Genomic DNA, 21304 nt, shown 5'->3' on the forward strand with positions numbered 1-21304 from the left:
CCATACTTTCATATGGAAGGGAATGTCCGCAAGTCCATTCAAGTTGCTGAATTACATGTCGGTATATGACACATGCTTTTTGGCATTGTACTATTCGTTACCAACATACTGCAACTTCCGTGCGCCTTTGTGCTTCTTTACATCGCTAGTTACATATACTAGGAACTTCATTGCATTGTCGTTATTTGATTAGTGTAAATGACATATTTTCTAGAATATAAATAAAAATACACCCATTTGGCACCATCCGTATTAAAGGTCTTATCGCTTTATCGTTTGTAATGTGATGAATGTGATTAATTGTTATTATTATTATTATTATTATTATTATTATAATTATTATTATTAATGCGAACTAAGATTTCCTGTCAAAATTCCACTGTAGGCTAAATAATTTTATAAAGTCTCTGAATCTTGGCATAATTCGTTTTGACTGTCGCTAGATGAGAGATTTGTTTCCGATCGCCTCCTAGAACAGACATATTCACATCACACTGGAATAGGGTTGTAATAACTAAAAAAAGTAATATCCATATTGTAACAGACATCGACTGACCGCTTCAGTGCCTACGTTCACACGGTGCCTATACCACGTGACTTCCGGATCTCTGTTGGGATAATAAAGCGCGACCCAGTTAACATTTTTAAGGATCTCTCTTTTTTTTTTTTTTTAAATATTTCACCATTTTTAATGGAATAAAGGGGAGAGCCCGTTCATTCGTTGAAGTTATCTATAGGTATCATGATCTTTTTCAACAAATAAGTATTTTTTTTCAGTAAAGTGCAACCGCGCATTTGTGATATGAAGTCCCCACACTGATCCGACATTTTTCTAACCGTTCAAACGCGCGGTTGCACTTTACACAAAAAATACTTATTTGTTTCAAAAGATCATGATACTTATAGAAAACTCTTACGAATGAGCGGGCTCTCCACTTTATCCCATTAAAAATGGGGAAATATTTAAAAAGAGATCCTTAAAAATGTTAACAAGGTCGCGCTTTATTATCCCAACTCAGATCCGGAAGTCACGTGGTATAGGCACCGTGGTTATTAACTTCAGCCTTCGACGACTTTCCAAGCATAAATGGGGAACTGAATTAAATTAACACAAGTTTCCTCATGCATGCAGGGATAAAGACAATTAATATTTCAATCCACTTTGCAAATAATACTATCTGCACTCTCTTGACAACAGCTTTATTTTATTGGCAAGTTGAACGTCAATGAAGTTAAGGTTATTTACTCAACACTTTCAAAGGACTATGCTGTTTAAGTAAGTGTTTATGTACCTTCAATGTTCCTGCTGTATGCTTTAAATACTTCAGTGACAATATGTTGGCAGTATTAATTTTTAGAAAATTAAGTTGGAATGAAATAAGATAGACCTGTACAAAAGAAACATCTACTGAAAACAATGACTTACTCTGACGTTATATTTATCCGTCACGACCAGTAAATTCCAAAATATTTCATCATTTCTTACTTTGCGCGGCTGCATTTTAAATTTGCATTAATCCACTGTTTAAACACATTGTAAATCGATACCTGCCTATCCGAAGGTAAAGCCTCGTCATTTCTGATGATGAACGAGTGAGGCATGTGTAAAAAACAACCTTGAACTGTATTACGTCATATGAAATAATCGAATTATTTTGTCGATGTCGAATGGACAGGACTTATTGTTTTCAATTTTATTTTTATTTATTTTGGTATGTGTGATTTGTTTATGCAATTATAGCGAAAATACACATTTTTCGGACATAATCATCTGCGGGCGCTCTCAAAATCAGGATTTTGAGAGCGCCCGCAGATGATCATGCCCTCGAAAACGTGTATTATCCCTATAGTGTTCACTGGTAAAATATTTAGTCAGTAACATGGTAAAGTCGTCCTCTACAATACTTGTTTGCATTAAGCACCTAAAGTAAAAACCTACACCGCAATAAGGGTAAAAGCTTGAATTGACTTAAATATCACGGTTTTTATTTTTATTTTTTATTATTTATTTATTTGTGTATGTATGTATGTATGTATGTATGTATGTGTGTGTGTGTGTGTGTGTGTGTGTGTGTGTGTGTGTGTGTGTGTGTGTGTGTGTGTGTGTGTGTGTGTGTGTGTGTGTGTGTGTGTGTGTGTGTGTGTGTGTGTGTGTGTGTGTGTGTGTGTGTGTGTGTGTGTGTGTGTGTGTGTGTGTGTGTGTGTGTGTGTGTGTGTGTGTGTGCGTGCGTGCGTGCGTGCGTGCGTGCGTGCGTGCGTGCGTGCGTGCGTGCGTGCGTGCGTGCGTGCGTGCGTGCGTGCGTGCGTGCGTGCGTGCGTGCGTGTGTGTGTGTGTGTGTTGTGTGTGTGTGTGTGTGTGTGTGTGTGTGTGTGTGTGTGTGTGTGTGTGTGTGTGTGTGTGTGTGTGTGTGTGTGTGTGTGTGTGTGTGTGTGTGTGTGTGTGTGGTGTGGGTGTGTGTGTGTGTGTGTGTGTGTGTGGTGTGTGTGTGTGTGTGTGTTGTGTGTGTGTGTGTTCTGTTGTCTGTATGTATGTCTGTATGCTGTCTGTCTGTCTGTCTGTGTCTGTATGTATTGTCTGTCTGTCTGTATGTTGTCTGTCTGTCTCTGTCTGTGTCTGTCTGTATGTCTGTCTGTACTGTCTGATTGTGCTGTATGTTTGTCTGTCTGTATGTTGTTGTCTGTATGTCTGTCTGTCTGTCTGTCTGTATGTCTGTATGTATGTATGTATGTATGTATGTATGTATGTATGTATGTATGCATGCATGCATGCATGCATAACTACATACATAATGCATGCATGCATGCATGCCTTCTTGCATGCATGCATGCCTGCATGCCTGCATGTATGTTTGTATGTATGTATGTATGCATGTATGTATGTATGCATGCATGCATGCATGTATGTATGTATGTATTTATTTATCACATGCCATACCCTGTTTCCCATGTAAAGTAACCGTTACATATATTTTTTATCTTACACATGTGTAATTTACTTTTTAAGCGTGTTCATTGGCTTAGTTTTCGTTTATTGACCAATCGCATTTTGCTATTTTGCTGAAATGACGTTGCAACCAAACAACATTCGGGATTTATCATTATGTTTGCGTAAATATTTATATAATTTTCTCATTTAAAAGCATGTGATAAAAAAGATCTGGCACTCGTTGTCATATCATACCATATTTTATAAAACTCGTCCAGGAAAATCGTTAGTAATCTGGCCAAAGGCTCGCTTACTAACAAAATTCCTGAACTCGTTTAATAAAATGTGGTATGATATGACGACTCGTGCCAGATCCTATATGTATGTATGTATGCATGTATGTATGTATGTATGTATGTATGCATGTATGGATAAGATTTGTTTATAAAGCCGTGTACCTTTTCTGTCATGAAATTCCGTTGTTGCTTTTATATATTTCACGTGCATGACTAATTCGTCAAATTCTTACTAAAATTATTAGCAGCTTTCATATCGTAAATTTAGGATTTATAGAGGTTTGAAAAACGATGGTGGTTAAAGGTATTGAAAATATCGTATGCTGTACATTTTATTAATATTTTGTGACAAAATATCTTGTCATGTATTTCTCAAAGAATTATACAAATGAAAATTAAACGTCGTTTGGTCGTTTTTAAATACCAACGTCTTATGTTTGTCCTGTATATGGTGCCTTTCTCAATTTACTTTCTTTTTCAATTTGAGTACATGCATATATTATTTTTATTCGCATGCTATAGAGTTTTCTTTTAAGATAAAAGTGGTTGAGTGAGAACTATATATTTAGGAATCGTTTAAAAATGTCACACTAATTATAAATGTAAACAACGTGCATGTATGTTGAATGTAAACGATGCACAATTTCTTATACTTGCAACTCAATTTCAGATCAAACCAATAATATAGCCTCATATATGAAATTAAAATTAAATTTGACGTTTATACAGTCTACGGATATTACTCATGAAAATTAATGAGATATTATCAAAGTTGATGAATAATTCATAGATTAACCTGATAAAATCGAGTCTTTTTACAGATTCTAGTTTATTCAGATAATTATGCAAATCCATATTATGAATTTATCAGCGATGAATACAAAGATTACGTGTTTAAATATGTATTTTATGTATGAGTTTAGTAAACTGAGTACACACGAGGAATTAATTATCATCTAAAAGTAGCTAAATTATTCACTGCCTACCGGTCAATTTAACTAAACTGATTTTATTACTAGCATGTAAACTATTTATCAAATTTTAATGTCATGTACGCGTTTAAAATTTGTACTGATGTGTTACTTATCACATTTTATCACTTTACATCTATTCTGTGAGATTATTCATACTGCTTTATGCTAATAGTACTAAAAAAGAAGAAACATGCATTTTCTTCTTATATCAGCGCACGTTTCAATATTACGCATGATCGGAGCCTGAAACAAAATGTGTGAAACTTTAACGAAAATTATTAATAACAGCAACGAAAGACACAGCGAAAATGCAAGCTGCGCTGTGATTAATTAAATCACATCATATTTGATGAATAGCATTTAAATAGCATGTGAACATTCCTGAGATATCAGATTTAATGCGCTTAATATTACATGTTTATTTCTAACCTCATGCATTTTATTATTTTATTTATCTTCCAGATTTTGTACACTTGTTTCACGTTTCTTTTCGCTAACATTCCAAATTTACTGATAAACGAATTTTAAACGGATTGCATTTACTGTCATCAAATTATAACATTCTTGTTTATTGTCGATGTTTCCAAGTGCTGGAAAAAAACTATTCAAATCAAGTGCAGAATATAACAAATCTGCACTCGTAAGTGGATTTGGAATTATCGAATTCTGCATTTAACAACGTTGGTAGCAGTCATATAGCTTTTTTTATAAACCGTCAAATTTCATTAATCTTTCATATCCAGTGGATCTTTGTAAATAACAAAATCCATTTGTGTACGTTTACCGTCTTAACCGCACTCAGAATGAAATTATTTCAAGTAGCACCCAGATAATTGCTGGAGGAAATTGTTTGTATCCAATAAATTATCCATATTCAATGTCTATTCTATTGCGCAATCTCATGCATTAGACAATCTGGAACGTAATAAAAATGAGAAATACTTAATACATATTCCAAACAATTATATAACAATTATTTACAGTTACAAAAGGTGTATTCGATAGTATTTACACGTATGTGCAAAAAGCTAAACGACGTCTCTTTTTTGTTATATAAAACATACATAAATAGAATAAACTGAATGTTTAATGATGAAGATTTTTTTCAGTATTATTTGATCGTCCGTGCAAACACTTGCCAATTAGTTCATCTTGCGATAGAACACTGACGATATTGTCGATTGAATGTTAAATGATGCTGTAAAGGATCCTTGCTACCAAATTTTGATTTTCATTACACCTGTGTGATTAACATGATCCACTTTAACATTTTGCGATCTTATGCTGTATGTTTCTTTCCTAAATAATATGGCTATTAATAAACTAGTATGCTGAGCATTTCGTCGAACATTTTCATAGTAAATATCATCTAGTCGCCTTATGACATAAAACATTATATTTATGTAGTGAATAAAGATGTTCTAGCTACGTTTAAAGAAAAAAAGCATAGTAATGTCCAAATGGCGTCATGCCATATTACCTATAGTCATTTCTAGATTGATACAATTTTGATTTACTTCATGGTTATTAAGCTCAAAATTTATACAAAACATTTAAATGCATTACATTGACAGTCCCATATACATGTAATGTTGCATATCATAGTTGGTATATGTGTTATTTTCACAAATTAATATTAACATATGATAAAATGTTCTTAAAAATATATCGTAGTATCTGTCACGAAAAGTATTGAAATGCGCGTGCTGTTAATTAATATCGTGGTGTATGTCACAGATAGCATTACCTGGAAAAGACGTAATGCAGCTGTAAGCATGGTAATACATACCGTTGATGAAATTAATTACATCCGGTTATCATATGACCAAGAAATTGCTGCACTGTTAGGAAAACTGATTTATTAAATTTCAAAGACACATCGGATCCCGATAACTACGTATGTGAGCCATGCTCTGTGACAATGGAGTTTTTACTCACTTTCTTTCTTCCTGTGCGGACAACACATGCTTATCTAAGACGACACTTTACGCACATGCATTAAACCCCCTTTTCAAAGAGCGCGGCACATACATATTTTATATTCGAGTGATGGTTTGATGTTTTAATTGTTAATGCTCTTATTTGGGGAATATCAAGACAGAGATACTATGAGGTGGCGAACGGTGCTTCTAAGAAGAGGACGGGTCGTTTATTAAGTTAGATCAGAAAAGATCGAGGTTGAAAGTACAACACATGTTTCTAAGTAACTAATAACGAATATGAGCTTGCCCATTGCCCATAATATAGTATTTTAGACACTTTAGAATGTGAGGAGTACATTTATATTTAAAATATGCTAATTAAGGCTGCTCGTGGATGTTGTTCTCCAGTGAATTCCACAGTCGATTCGCTGTTGGAAAAAAAGATAAATTACAAGTTCTCAATCTCTTAAGAAGAAACATTATGATAATTGGTTTGGTTTATAATGTGGACAAATTGATATTCTACAGCACTCTCTATGGAATCATTAATATGACGGACTTAGTTGGGTACGAATTTTGTATAAACTTACCAGTTGATTTTCGCTCTCTCATAAATAATAATGATCATTGCCGTGGTTGTTGACACTTTTTTCTTAAGAATTAACGTAACCGACAAGCAATTCGAACTACTTCGAGCTTGCTGTCATATTCATCGCAGACGCCCCATAGCTCACGCGTGTATTCAAATACTGTAAGAATAAATGTACGGCATTTAGAGAGTAAGTTTTTGTAGATAATTAGTGTTTCAGAACATTTACATTTACTGTATACAGCGCTAAGTGTATTTACCATTTTGCATTTGATCTTAAATCTCCTATATGTTTATGATTATCAGACGGTGGCAAAAATTATTTTGAAAACACATCACATCGCATCAGATAGTAAATTAGATATAACACAAATGAAGGTTTTGATGGATTAAAAAAGACCCGCTATTGCTCGGACCAATATCTTATAAAATTTCTGTATTGCATTTATACATACGCATCTGTTTTATCGACTCACTTTCACGGGTTCTTGGGTTTCGGCATGCTTTGTACAGATGGGAAATGTGAAACAATAATTCCTTAAATTATTTGTCAAGTTGGTCGAAGAAAGATTAATACTGACTTAGGTTGATATGCGTCACAAAGAAGATCCCGTATATATTTTAGTTCTTATAAGTTTGGCATGTACCTGTGTAATATGGGAGCTTGTAAATTTATTTGAAGCGATCGTACATTCATGTCAAACTTGTGTTATTCTTCGTCGGCTAGGAGGCACTGGCGTTTTAACAAAATTTAAGTGATTATGTTTCAAACACATATTATCACTCATATTTCAGATACCGAAGGAGGCGAATAACAATACAATTTAAGTTTTGAATAAATGAATCGCATCATAATTCGTTAATACCATTAAAGTTTATTAAATAAATGTTGAAATCAGATGATGCTATCAAATTAAATTCACGTTAAATAGGAAGTTGATGTTTGTCTCTGGCGCTCAGTGCATTTTCTTTTTTTTTATTTAAATACAAGCCTTAACTGTATAATATGTATTTATACAGGAAAAAAATTACACATTATATAAAACATCGTTTCGTCTCAAGATTTAGTTACGTTTAGTGAGCAAATCGTTAGCGGCACAGTTTGCTGTGCATAATAAATGTATGGATTCAATTATGCATTAGGTATATTAGTGAAATTAACAATTGATGTCTTTCACGATTTTAGGGTAAACAGGTTTAGAGACATACATTTCAAACATCTCAAAATATCTGATTGGTGAAATATTCTGAAATGTGCGTTCTGTAAACCCGTATACCAGTGTATGTGACAAATTCATGGGAATGAAGTTTCCAGATACGAGGTTATCGCAGAGTATCAGATACTTTAGAGAGAATGTTTATAACACCCTTATAGATACGCATGTGTGATGGCCTTTGTACACAATTCCAAAGGCGTTTGTGTCTTATCTCTAGTTGTAAGACTTGTTTTCTGAGAACCCTACCGATGTTTAGTGCTGTTTTGTAGATAAACCTCATGGCGAAAAAATATGAGCAAGTCTGCAAATATATCTCTGCAAATATATCACTACAGGATACTAAGAACTTGCTTATTAGATGCTGGTTATCTAATGTTTATTAATCGACAAGCGGTGTTTTACTTTGGACTTTTTGTGTACTGCTAAATTTAAAATCAACAGAAACGGATTTTAATAATGAAAATAAGGTTTTAATATACCAAGGTTTGTACTGCATTAATATCATCGGGCATGAGAATTGCCAAACATCGCATATGTATATCTTTTCTTTCTAAGTAATTAAAAATTAAAAATATGTATTTTCATGATCATTTATATAAATACTATTTACATGTTTTATTTTGTTGAATGCACGTGTACGCGTCAATCTTATTCTCAAAAATAAATTTATTTTTCATAATTTTGTATGAAATGCAAGCAAGTAATGTGCTTGTATATTTTATTGCATGGTTCACTTCGGTAAATCATTAAGTTGCATGGTTCCCTCCAGTAAATCATTATGTCAGTTTAAAAGTCAATAGCAACTGAAAATATTTTTACTGAATAGTTCCTGTCAAATAATTATTTACTTTTAAAATTTCTATCAATTACTTTAGATGGACTCTAATACTGATTACCTACCGATAATTATGGAAGAGCATAATTATATATATATATACAATATCTTTACCACATCTCAATATCTTATCTCTGTGTCGAAACAGTGTCGTGTCAACAACATTCAGACAGCTGCCATAAGTACGAAACTTGTTTTTCCGTAGTTTCTCAATCGCTAACACTTACTTTAATATTATCCGTGGACAAAATGGTTTAAAATAAGAATTCTAAATAATGCGACTTATTCCAAATACATATATCATGTTAACATAGCTTATAAAACAGTATTAGGGGGTCATTTAAAGAAATAATTGATTCTTTTTCTCTCAATTCTAGTCTTCAATATATGTTCGTGTACAAAGAGAAATATAAAAATTTACAGTTTTTTAATTCTACTCTCACTTATATATTGTAATATACCACAATGCACAATATCTGATAATGCATGGAACATCTAAATTCTCGCCGGATTCTTAGGAAACAAGTTGAACTTAGTGTTGTGAATTGTTCCACAAGTTATGCAATTACATTATTACCATTTCCGACGTCTTTGTTAATTTATTCAAAATTGAAAAACTGCAGCGAGTCTTGAGGAAATATATTGGTTTATATTGTGAATAAATACCGACAAATTGGTTATTAGCGCTCTTAATGCGTGCTAATTGTATTATATACCAACTCAAATGTGTTCGTGATTTATGTTGGTTCAGATTGAGTTTATCTCATTTCATATGCAAATGTAGCCGTTATTACGTGTCATATATGAGAAAGTGTAATTTGGTTTCTTTCTAGTTTCTGTTTTGGTGTAAGTCCATCTACATGTATCCTTCATTTAACGGGATTGCCGGCTTAGTATCATCTTAAAAAACTTTAAATTATTCTTGACAATTAATGCCATCGTGGCGGGGAAAGGTCTACAGAATAACGTTTGTTTGTTAACCCGGTACCTTTCCTGTCAAGATATTCACATATGTTCATGCAATGTCACGCCAATACGTAAATAAACAGACGAGAACTTTTCGCTTAGTGGTTTGGCGAGTTTCGAATACTGAATTGGCGGTGTGCAATTGTGCATTAACCTGTTCAATTACTTTATATTATTCGCAGTTAAAATAAATGCTTAAACTTTGTCTTTTGCACCAATCAATAATGTTTAAGTAGTGGTATCAATTCGTGGTACATATCACTTCCGCCTCATCAATAATATAAATATCAACATTTTGAATCAGTAAAAGTTACACTTACACTTTATATGGAAGAAATTTACGCTATGATAATGGATTATTTCTTGCAACAATTCTAGCAAGATAGCTCCATTGTTCTTTATACACGTTTTTTGAGTTTTTAGAAACGTGTGTTGTTAGTTGCTCTACTAATTATAAAGTTACTTCGATTGCAATGTATAACATATTATGTCCACCATATATGTGTGAAAACACCTCCGAGAATTATGCATTACTGAAACCCAATTGTACACATTATAAATCATGTGCAAATAAAATAAATGTGCCTGTTGTCGCTGTTGGTGAAGTTTTAATATAATTAACACGTCATATATACACGTATAATTAACAGCAAAATGTATAGTTGAAGAAACACTTACCTCGACAACTTAAATCCGATGTTTATAATAACAAAATAACAACGATGAAGCTATTCCGTCCTTTTTGTTATTCCATCTGTTATTTTATATTGATTTTAAATCACACTTTTTTAACGATTGCATCGAATGCTAACCACTTTCACACAAAAAAAACGATATATGAAATCGAATGACTTGTCGGAGCGAAAAACTGACGAATTAATGTATCTTGCGATTAACATTCACACCATTGTCAATTGTATGTTAAATGAAGTTTTAAATGATTCTTGTTATTAACTTTTTGATTATGATAACATTGGCGTGGCATACATTTTCCCATTTAGGATTATGTTTTTAATTGAACGTCCCGCTCTTAAGCCGTATGTTTTTTCTTAATAATTTGACTTTTTAAATATTCTGAAGATTCCATTGAACATTTTCATAGTCAACCTCCGAAACTGGTCTAGTCAACTTTGAGCATAAAACATTGTAATATATACACTGGATAAAATGTACCAGACACCTAATTAAACATATAATATATTATTACAGTAATGTCCCAAGATCGTCATAACATACTATGTATGGTCATTTTTATGGATACACCCATGTTGTAGTCTATTTTGCAAAACATAGTATCGTGGTGTATGTCACAGCGAACTCCTGTAAATGATGTAACAAAAGCAGTTAGCATGGTAATTACCTTGTAGCTTTACTTAAATCATGATAATAATTATCTTAAATCTACAAGGTTTGTACAACATTAATACCATAAGCAATGACATCAACCCCATATGTATATATGGTATTTCTTAGTGAATTAAACGTATAACTACATTGTATATTATTATGTATCATTATGATTATTTCTAGAAGTAATAATTATATTTATTTTGTTGCTTGCACGTTTTTGTATCTTTGTTACTATTTTTCGTAAAAATCGAGTTATTGTTCATTTACAAATATTAATGAAAGGCAACGGGAAATAATGTACGTTGTGTTTGTAATATATGGCCCGCTAAGGTAAATAATTGAGCTAGTTAAAATGTAACTGGCAAATAAAAAATTCGGTTAACTGAATAAATTCGGGCAAATAATTGTCGACCTTTGTATTGAATCAATAACGCTATCTAAACACTATGAATGAATATCTACCGGTATTTATGGAAACAATGCACTTTGTTTACACAACATGGTCTTGCCAACGGCATTCAGACATCTGCCATAATTACGACAGTTGTTTCCAATGGTACTTGTTTAGCTAACAATAACTTGAAAATTATCCGATGACGAAAAGGGGTTTCAAAACCTCTTTGTGGTACCCAATTCACACATCATAAACGGTAGTTTGCTAGGATATGACGAAACACTTTAAACACTTGTAATACGTGTGCTGAGAGAGCAGCAACATAACTGTGTTAGATCTGCCATTGGAATAAACAGACATACCGGTAAAGCGATATTGCTACATTTGCAATTGGGAATTCTATTGGTGTTATGAAAGACGACAGAACTTACGAGAACCGTAATATTTTATTTGCATCGGAATTTTTGAAAACTTTTTTAATTGCAATTTAAATCCATTGCATACAGAGTTCTTAGCTAATTTTTCATGTGCTTACGGCTAACGAAGAAACTCCAGGCACCTTATTATAAGAGAAATCATTGGTTACTTCTTTCGCAACAGAACATATATATGCATTAAATGATCAAAACTGGAATCGCCGCTTTGGAACAGTCAATTCAACGCATTGGTTGTTTAACCTGTTTGAGGCCTAGTCGAACCTCAAACTTATCCCATACGGAATAACAAACTAAACGCGCGTATAAAACGACCTCAACCAAATGTACCAATCCAATCCAATCCAAATAGTCGATGAAAACACAAATACGAAAATTTAACGCGTGATTCGAATACTAAAACCTTGTATTAGTACAGCCAGGTCGTAATATATCGGAAATCTATTAAAGGGTAAGATTTAAATTGAATAGTATACAAACAAATATGGTCCATCTAAAGAAGACATTAAACTATCAAGCCTTAATTCATACGTATTGAAGTGATTTCAAGGGATTTAAATGAAACTTCCTCTATGTTACAGAATTTTTAGACAAAGTGTGGGGCATAAAAAACATAACTCTTTTTTATAAGTTTTTTTCCGTGTGTATAATGTTATTGTGCTAAGCATAACTATTAGAATAACATTCATGTTTATGAGAATTCCTTAATCAATTTAGCATATATATTGATATGTTTGTGTGTTTCAATATAAAAACAAACTTCTTTGTTCTCCCCAACTCCGTACGTAAAGGTCATAGTGTCAAAGCAATACTTCGGGCGTGTCCTTGTTTTTGATACAATCCGGAAGAAACTTTTGAGCAAAACTATAAATAGCTAAACACTGTAAAAACTCTGTTTAACCACTTATTAGGAATTAAAAATTGTGTTTAAGTCTATGCTAGTTTAAAATCATGTTTCTGTGGGACCGTTTTCGCTGAGTCACACTAAGATTTTACTAATGCCATAGACCGCAAATGGTTGTTTGACAGGTATATAGCAAGCACTTGACTGTGCGGTTAACAAGCTGGTTATTCAAATTATTGGATTTAGACGAAGCGTTTAATTTGTATGATATAGATAATGTTAGGAACTTGTGCAAATTAAATACCATCCGATTTCAATCTCATAACACGGCCAGTTGTACAGATAAGCGTTTTAAATACAGGTGATATCGGGATATTGTTTCAGTGTGTGTGTTCATTTCCCGTATTGTAATATAGAACAAATTTGAGAGATTTGTTAAAATAACGTGCTAGATATTTTACTTCAATGTTTAATTATTTTAATATATTTTTAATAACCTTTTATTTATTTTCGGATGTTTTAAAAGGTAATACAGATTTTGCGTTTACATGTAATTTGCTTATTAACATACAACTTAATATGTTTAGTCTTTGTATGAGTATTTAAATTGCACTTTTTCGTTCAGAAGTTTCTCAACTTTTTTGCCCTACATTGAAGAAGGTTTCTTTATTAATATTTTAACACAGAGAATATATAAATATTTATAACAAACTATACAGCTTACAGCAAATAATAATAATGTATGTGTATCAAGATCAATACGTTACATGCATCTTAAACATACAAATGGTATGAACGTTTGAAAGAAAACGAATTGATCACACTTTTAAATTCTTACGTTCCGTCTTATTGAAAGGAACAAGAACAATCAGACTAACGGAACAAACGCCGAGTTTATGAAAGTAATAATACTTGTTTTCATGTCTTCACATCGGCCAATGCTTTTCGTTTGATAGACACGACTATGAGAGATGCTTCCTGGAGAGCGCGTTCAATTGTGATATAGAACAGAATCCGAAAGAACGCTAGTTTCACATCCGCGCGCCTGCCGTCTGGAAGTGCTGAAGTTCTTGGCTGTTTAATATTGATTGATATTGTGGTTTTAATGAGATTCGTGTAGAAGAATACTATTACTTTTAATTAATTCGTGTTTTTTTCTCATGATAATAAATGAATCAATGACCACCGTTCTAAATCATTTTCAGCGCAAATACGTAAAATCGGAACGAAAGGATATTCGACGAGGATACAGTCATATACGGATTTTCTATCCGCGCTGTCGTTTGCTTGCAGAACCAGGTTGAAACTGTCTCAGAGCGCCTTACAACTGGGTCTGAGACACGAAAGTCACGTGCGGGATCACGTCGTCTGCTATTCCGGTGGACCGCAGAATGCACCTGGTGGGCAAGGTGGCGTTGGTGACGGGCGGTGCCTCGGGAATGGGGCGTGGCTTCGCTGAGGCGCTTCTAAAAGCTGCAGCTAAGGTTTACTTTTTTTCTTTACAACGTATTTAACGGTACTCATTAAAATTTAGTTTTTTTGTTCAATCACATGAGGTACATATAAACATGAAATAAATCTACGGGTTTATGTGTGTTATTCAGACTAAGTTGACCCAAAATCTATTGAGGAGATGCGAGTTACCGTGTAACACACTGGCATGGCAATAAACTGTTATGTTTACCCTGGTTTCAGTTCAGTTCGAATTATATCTATCAAAATATAACTATTAATCCAAAGCTATTCGTGTAGTGTATAAATTAAATGGAATATTAAATAACAAATTAAAGCAATATTATTTTTGACAGAAGTTAGGTGAAATGTAAGTCGTTGATGTCGAGTTTTATCTTGTAGAAAGTTGAATAATATATGTTCATCTTTATTATTATTGTTGATATCTAGTGACTTTGACAAGTGTTACCGCTCCTGTTTAACATAATGATAAATATACAGTGTGATATACAGAATTTCTAAACGGGTGTTTACTTTTGGAAAAATAAGCAAAATATAGAATTGGTTTGCCTGGCATAACATCAGCAAAAACTGCATAGTTTAAACAATATTATCCTTTCTGTCAAGGCATTTGAGGTAAGCTTGTGTGTATATACCATAATATTTTATGTTTTAGGTTAATTTGTTTTCTGATTAAAATAATGTTCTTTCAACAATCGCATGCCCGGGCCCCCGCAGCTGGCTGTCGAGTAAGGATGTTTTAAATAATGGGCCTGCAAATTGTTCTCTCATGAAAGGGCCCACGGTACACATTTCCTCAATACATAAGGGCTGACGTGTTTTTTATGTCCCTGATAAACAAGGGGATTGGCGCTCGCCAAGTGGAGATAAGCCCCTATGCAATGTTTTCTTATCGCATTGTACACACATCCCAAATCAGTCAATTACCCATTGAGATCTTTAATTGATTGGCTAAGGAAAGAGAAGCAGCTCATAGAAGCAACTGATACAGGAGGTCGTAAAACAAATAATGTTCAAAGTGATAAGTGATATTGATAATCGCCATTATTTGAACCGGTAAGTTTCTTTGTTCAAGTCCAAGGCCCATAACTTCGCCAAAATCAAGGGACCGGAACGCAACTCATACTCCATCTGCTAGTTATGTAGGTAGACTAACACACAAAATAGCAGATCAATATCTTAAAGCGTTTTGAAAATTAGTCTGGAAAATCAATGCCAGAAGGACAGACGGATAGACGGACGGACAGTCTTACTGCTATATGCAACACTACCGGGGGTCATCAACACCAGCTCAATATCTTAAAAGTTGCGTACAAAAACTCCGGATAATGGTTGTTACATAAAAAATAAGTACAAAGCCCATAACTTCGCGAAATATCAATGGACCGGAACGCAACTAATACTACATCGGTAAGTAAAGTAGGTAGACTCACACACCAAATAGCAGGTCAATAATTATCTTCAAGCGTTTTGAAAATAAGTCTGGGAAATGAAATCCGGACAGACAGACGGACAGTCCGACCGCTATATGCCACCCTACCGGGGTCATCAAATTCCAGCTCGATATCGGACGGAGTTGCATAAAATATACTCCGAAAAACGATTATAATAAAAAAAAGTACAAGGCTCATAACTTCGTCAAAAATCAATGGCCCGGAACGAATTTCACCCTTCATCTGTAGGTCATGTAGGTTGACTTTCAAACCAAGATCATCTCAATTTAAAACGTTTGAGGAGGTTTGAATTCAAAGAGAAGATACTATTATGGTTATTTGTCAGTCATACTTGATGATACATTTCTGAATAAAAGTTTTTGATTGTCAAAGTTTGCCTTTCTTCTTCACCAAAGATAATACCTTTATGAAATCTAAAGCTTTAAACATTGGTGTGAATTTCACACCAATCTTTAAAGCTTTAGACTTCAGTAAGGTGCTTAATTACTTGGTATATTCCATACATTTATATCACAAAATAGTTTTTTAAGCAATACAATTCATTTTTAAAAGTTCCAAATTAAAAAAAAAAACACATCTCGCACCCTTCCCGGTCAAAAATTCCTGCAAACGGCCCTGAATCGTTTGTTCATCTTAACTCTTAAGTTTATTTACAAAATATTGATTGGTCATTTTAGAAATTATATCCATATGTGAAAACTCGATACCTGATAAACGATAGGACTTAACTCCTTGACTTTTTATCTGCTATGTTACTTTTGAATAAACATAAATAGTTGATGAATACTTCTTTAAAGTACGAAAGTCCAATATTCAATTATAAGCAAAATACACCATAAGCACCGTTCCTTTAATCCGATTGAAATTATCGCTGATTGGGTATTACTGCATACTTCGTACTTTGGCGTATACAAAATTGTGTGTTTCCATTAAAACGAACGACCCTACAATTGATCACAGTACTTCGCAAAATAAAGTCTTACATGTAAGGAAGAAATTTAGCATGGCCTTTTGGAAAGTTTTGTCATTAAACATCCTAATTAAGGTGGGAAATAACTTGCTTACAGTATAGTATAAAAGGCAACGAAAAAATGCCCGAAATTCCGAGTTTTTTTTAAATGTTAGTGAAAAAAAGCTTTTGTTTGGCCTTAGTTAGCTTTTATATTACAAGCTTTGAAGTAAGATACATTTATTGCGGTCTTATTTTAACTTCGGGTTTAGTCTTTGAGAATAATAAATCACAAAACTGAACAAAAGACGCTTTAACAATTTATAAACAGAAAGATTAAGCTTTATGTAAACACATCTTCAGAGATAAACTACGAGAACAATTGATTTACATTGATTTACCTGGAGGTCTCGGGTTCGATCTCCAACGTGGGAGCGTTCTTTAGATCCCCCCCCCCCCCCCAAGACACAAAGTACTGGTTGTAGGCTTTCGTAAGTTTACATTCTGTAATTATTACTCTTTTACTCATTTATTGTACATTAGTTATCTACTGAATATATTTTTTCAGGATTTTTTTTTATACATTTGTCTTCCGTGAGCAGAAATTCGATGAATTGCACATGTATGTCACTATCTAGAGTCGACATGTGTTCATTATTGATTCGCTCAATTCACAGGATATTGCCGCGAGCGGATAGCTCTGTATAAATAACATTATAAAATCATATTAACTTCTCCGCTCGATGATCATCATGAATTTGCGGAAGAATATCAATATACTTTATGTAAGTGTATCCATGCAAGGCACAGTAAAATATTGAGCGATGAATGTTGTGAATAACATTGTTAGTGTAGTTTTGTAAATATGTAGAAATTTATTTTCTATTATATATTTTAACTTCACGGTACTTCATGCTAACGTGTAAAGACATAAAAAGGTCATAAATAATCGTGAAACGTTTTTTTCTGACCCCGAATCGTTCCCGGGGCCTAATGATCAAACGTATATTGCTGTAATCAATCGGCCATTGATTCTTGCATATTTGAGGCTTGCGTTAAACAGCATACAAGAAATTCACACGTTGCCATCAAATTGAAAGGAAAAAAAATCAAACATTTACATCTGTAAGGTCTTTGATGCAGGTCTGTTCCAAAATGTGGAAACGGACGAAAAGTGGGAATAAACTGTGGATGTTAACATGGTGAGATGTTGTGATGGTTGACTCTTGATTTATTGATAACTAAACATGCTATTATAAGATGTTGTTGGAACTTGTTTATTGCTATCCTTATATCTGTCGGTTGGATCGTGTGTACACAATTTTCTATCTCGCCCTTACGTTGTCGAGTGTACAAACACATCTAGGACAGCTGGATAACCAGTACACAATGCAAACACTAATGTCGGTAACTGGCAAGTGCCCCTCTTGAATCTGATGTAGGGGGGTCTTATATAGGATTTCATGACTTATCCCTTCATAAGTTATATGGCCGGGCATGAGATCGAACCTGCACTGTTCGGTTTTCTAGTCCAGCGTTACATGATAAGACCTAGCCAGAGGAGTCGAAATGTAAAAAATTATATTTTTACTTCGGCTAATAGCTTTAAACACTATTAAGCTTTTGACAATGATTATGAAACATGGTTGACACCAAACTGATTACTCCTTGTACATCCGACAGAAGGGGACCCTACGTGGACTGCGACTCGCCATGTACTACCTCAGTGTGGATCACGAAGGCCGCGGGGGGCTGCATTGTCAACGTGGCCAGCATGGCGGGTAAGCGTGGCCAGAATGGCGGGAAAGCGTGGCTAGTATGGCGGGTAAGCATGGCCAATATGGAGGGTAAGCGTGGCCAGTATGGCGGGAAAGGGTGGCCAGTATGGCGGTTAGCGTGGCCAGTATGGCGGGTAAGCGTGGCCAATATGGAGGGTAAGCGTGGCCAGTATGGCTGGAAAGCGTGGCCAGTATGGCGGTTAGCGTGGCCAGTATGGCGGTTAAGCTCGGCCAGTATGGCGGGAAAGCGTGGCCAGTATGGCGGGTAAGCGTGGCCAGTATGCAGGGTAAGCGTGGTCAGTATGGCGGGAAAGCGTGGCCAGTATGGCGGTTAGCGTGGCCAGTATGGTGGTTAAGCGTCGTAGACATGGCCAGTATGGCGGGTAAGCGTGACCAGTATGGTGGAAACACGTGGCAAGTATGGCGGTTAAGTGTCGTCAACGTGACCAGTAGGGCGGGTAAGCGTGGCCAGTAGGGCGGGTATGCGTCGTCAACGTGGCCAGTATGGCGGGTATGCGTCAACTGTGCCAGTATGGCGGGTAAGCGACCAGTATGGCGGTAAGCGCCCGTCAGTGGACATGAACGGGAAATTACATGATTATGATTTACTGCACACTATGACTTCATTTTGCAACAATTTACCTATATTTGGAGATTTCTCCTTGGTCAAATAAAAAATAACGAGAGGAAAGTTATTATTTCGTTTTATTACGAGTAAATGGATACTTAATACAGTATCAACGGTGGAAAATCAAATATTCCGTATGTCACTTCAATGGTACCGTAGTACACCAGAAATGTCAACAGGTTTTAGCCATTACACTGAGAACAATTGATGACTGCTTTGATACGTGTTCTTTTTTGATACAGGTTTGAATTCGAACCCATTCTCGCCTGTGTACGGCTGCACGAAGGCAGGAATCATTCACGTTACGCGATGTTATGCAGTAAGTCAAAAAACACTATTTATATCTATTTTGATAACACAAAACACAAAATATGTTACCAGTTTCATTGTCCTGAGGAAAGGGACAAACTATTTCGATCTAGTTTGAGGAATACGTGACATCAACCAATTGTAGTTCAAAACGTTTTTGTGTAAATTAACGTACATTCGGATAGATCCCGCCAACATTTATTGTCGAGTAGAAATATTTGAAAATTTTGTGTAAACAAACGTAAATATAACTTTTTGTTTCTCTTAAGATATTAGCATACTATTTTGAGTTTCCCCAGTGCACGAATAAACAAACATCTTTATTAAGGATGCAACGCACAAATAAAGAAACATCTTTACTAAGGTATCCGAGGCGGCCAAGAAGTCAAACATCCGACTCAACGTGCTGTGTCCGGCGTTCGTAGACACGCCCATGTTTAGACGGATGGCGGAAAGGACGCTTCCCAGACTATCGGCGGGGACCAGACAGCGTTGAACGCGTTCATTGAGCGCATTTGAGTACTCAGGTACTGTTCACATGAAATTGGTTTGCGCGCCGATTTGGCATTTTGCCAAATTACATAAAAAGTGTGAGAGAGATCTGCATATGTTTATGTTATTTTATTTTGACGAGAGTAATTTTGTGGCAAACAGTTTTTGCACATGTGTATAATATCACAGCAAATTGATCTGCATATTTTTCTACGGCCCAAAGACGAAAGAAAAAATGTTATCCGCTGTGTACGTCCGTCTGAATTATAATCTTCAGGAACAGATGTTTCGGGTTTTGTGAAACGAATTTCGTCGATAGTTTTTTTGGTAATATCTATCTCATTCCTACTGATGCAGTAAACACTGCTAACATTTAGAAAATTGCTTATGAATAAAACACTTATTGTAAATGTGACGGTTGTTAGTTTTCATGTTTCAGCACAGAAGATGTGTCGGCGGCATTAATTGACATTCTCACGGATGAAACGAGAAACGGGTTGATTTTGCATTGAACGCGAAGAACTTTTACAGCCCGCTTACCGTACAAGACGTGTAACATAATTTCACGATCGTGTAACGGAACAAATCGCATACTAAACAGCGGCAGTGCAATCGAGCAGCGGATTTACGTACCGTTTATGAGACAGAACCTATTGTTGCGTACAACTGCAAAGTGGACGTGTAACAGAACAAATGAGATAAGAAGGCAATTGAAAACCGGACGTATTCAAAACATCGGTTCTACAGTCGTTGGGGAATATAATAACATTCTGCCATTGCTGTTAATTTGTACATGTGTATAACATTCGTGTACAGGGGAAGTCATTCAACTTAAGCGAATAATGACAGCTCGCATATGATGACCGTTATGACCGCGAAATCCAAGATGGCGTCCATAAAACCAGGTCACAACATGCACTCAAATCCAAAAACAGAAACTTGACAAGTAGGCGAGAAGGTTGAGAAGGATCCACATTGTTAAAGTATTACTATCAATATCTCGTTAATTGAAAGTAAAAGCACACACTATGTGCCAACCGGCAGGGCTGAATAAAATACGAGTGTTAGTTTTTAATATATGATATATTGTATGTAGCCTTTGACCATTATTTGTGTGTTTACAGAGTTCATGAATTCATATTGTACAGAAAGAACATAGCGTTTTATGAAAATCTACCGGTATGTGCATGTAAAATGTATTGAACAAAACATAACAATTTGCGAGTCTTGCTTTTATATTTCAATGTGTTCAATGCAAATGTCAACAGTAAGTAACTTTATATACCCTTTTGATTTGTACATTAATGTATAAGTTCTCTCGTTTTTAAACTGTTCATTTAATTGCCATTAGTTATAAGTAATTGTTTTGGAATTGATTAATCATTGTATGTGAATATTGTATTCTTACACATTTGTTAAAGCCACACATCTTGAAATAAACTACATGGCAGAGTAAATTTAAGTATAAAATAGA

At 34.8% G+C, this 21304-nt stretch overlaps 1 protein-coding gene and 1 long non-coding RNA gene across 2 annotated transcripts in view; one reads left to right on the forward strand and one right to left on the reverse strand.

The window, feature by feature from the left end:
* The window catches only part of LOC127845458 (cytochrome b5-like), a 64102-nt gene that overhangs the window by 13159 nt on the left and 29639 nt on the right, over positions 1 to 21304 (reverse strand). The window lies entirely within an intron of this gene.
* Positions 8206 to 21047, forward strand: LOC127845459 (uncharacterized). Its single transcript, XR_008033229.1, has 6 exons — positions 8206 to 8407; positions 13953 to 14231; positions 18307 to 18404; positions 19272 to 19348; positions 19703 to 19865; positions 20270 to 21047. It is a non-coding gene; the product is annotated as an uncharacterized LOC127845459 (long non-coding RNA).

The sequence above is a fragment of the Dreissena polymorpha genome, chromosome 9 (assembly GCF_020536995.1).
Source record: "Dreissena polymorpha isolate Duluth1 chromosome 9, UMN_Dpol_1.0, whole genome shotgun sequence".
NCBI lineage: Eukaryota > Metazoa > Mollusca > Bivalvia > Myida > Dreissenidae > Dreissena > Dreissena polymorpha.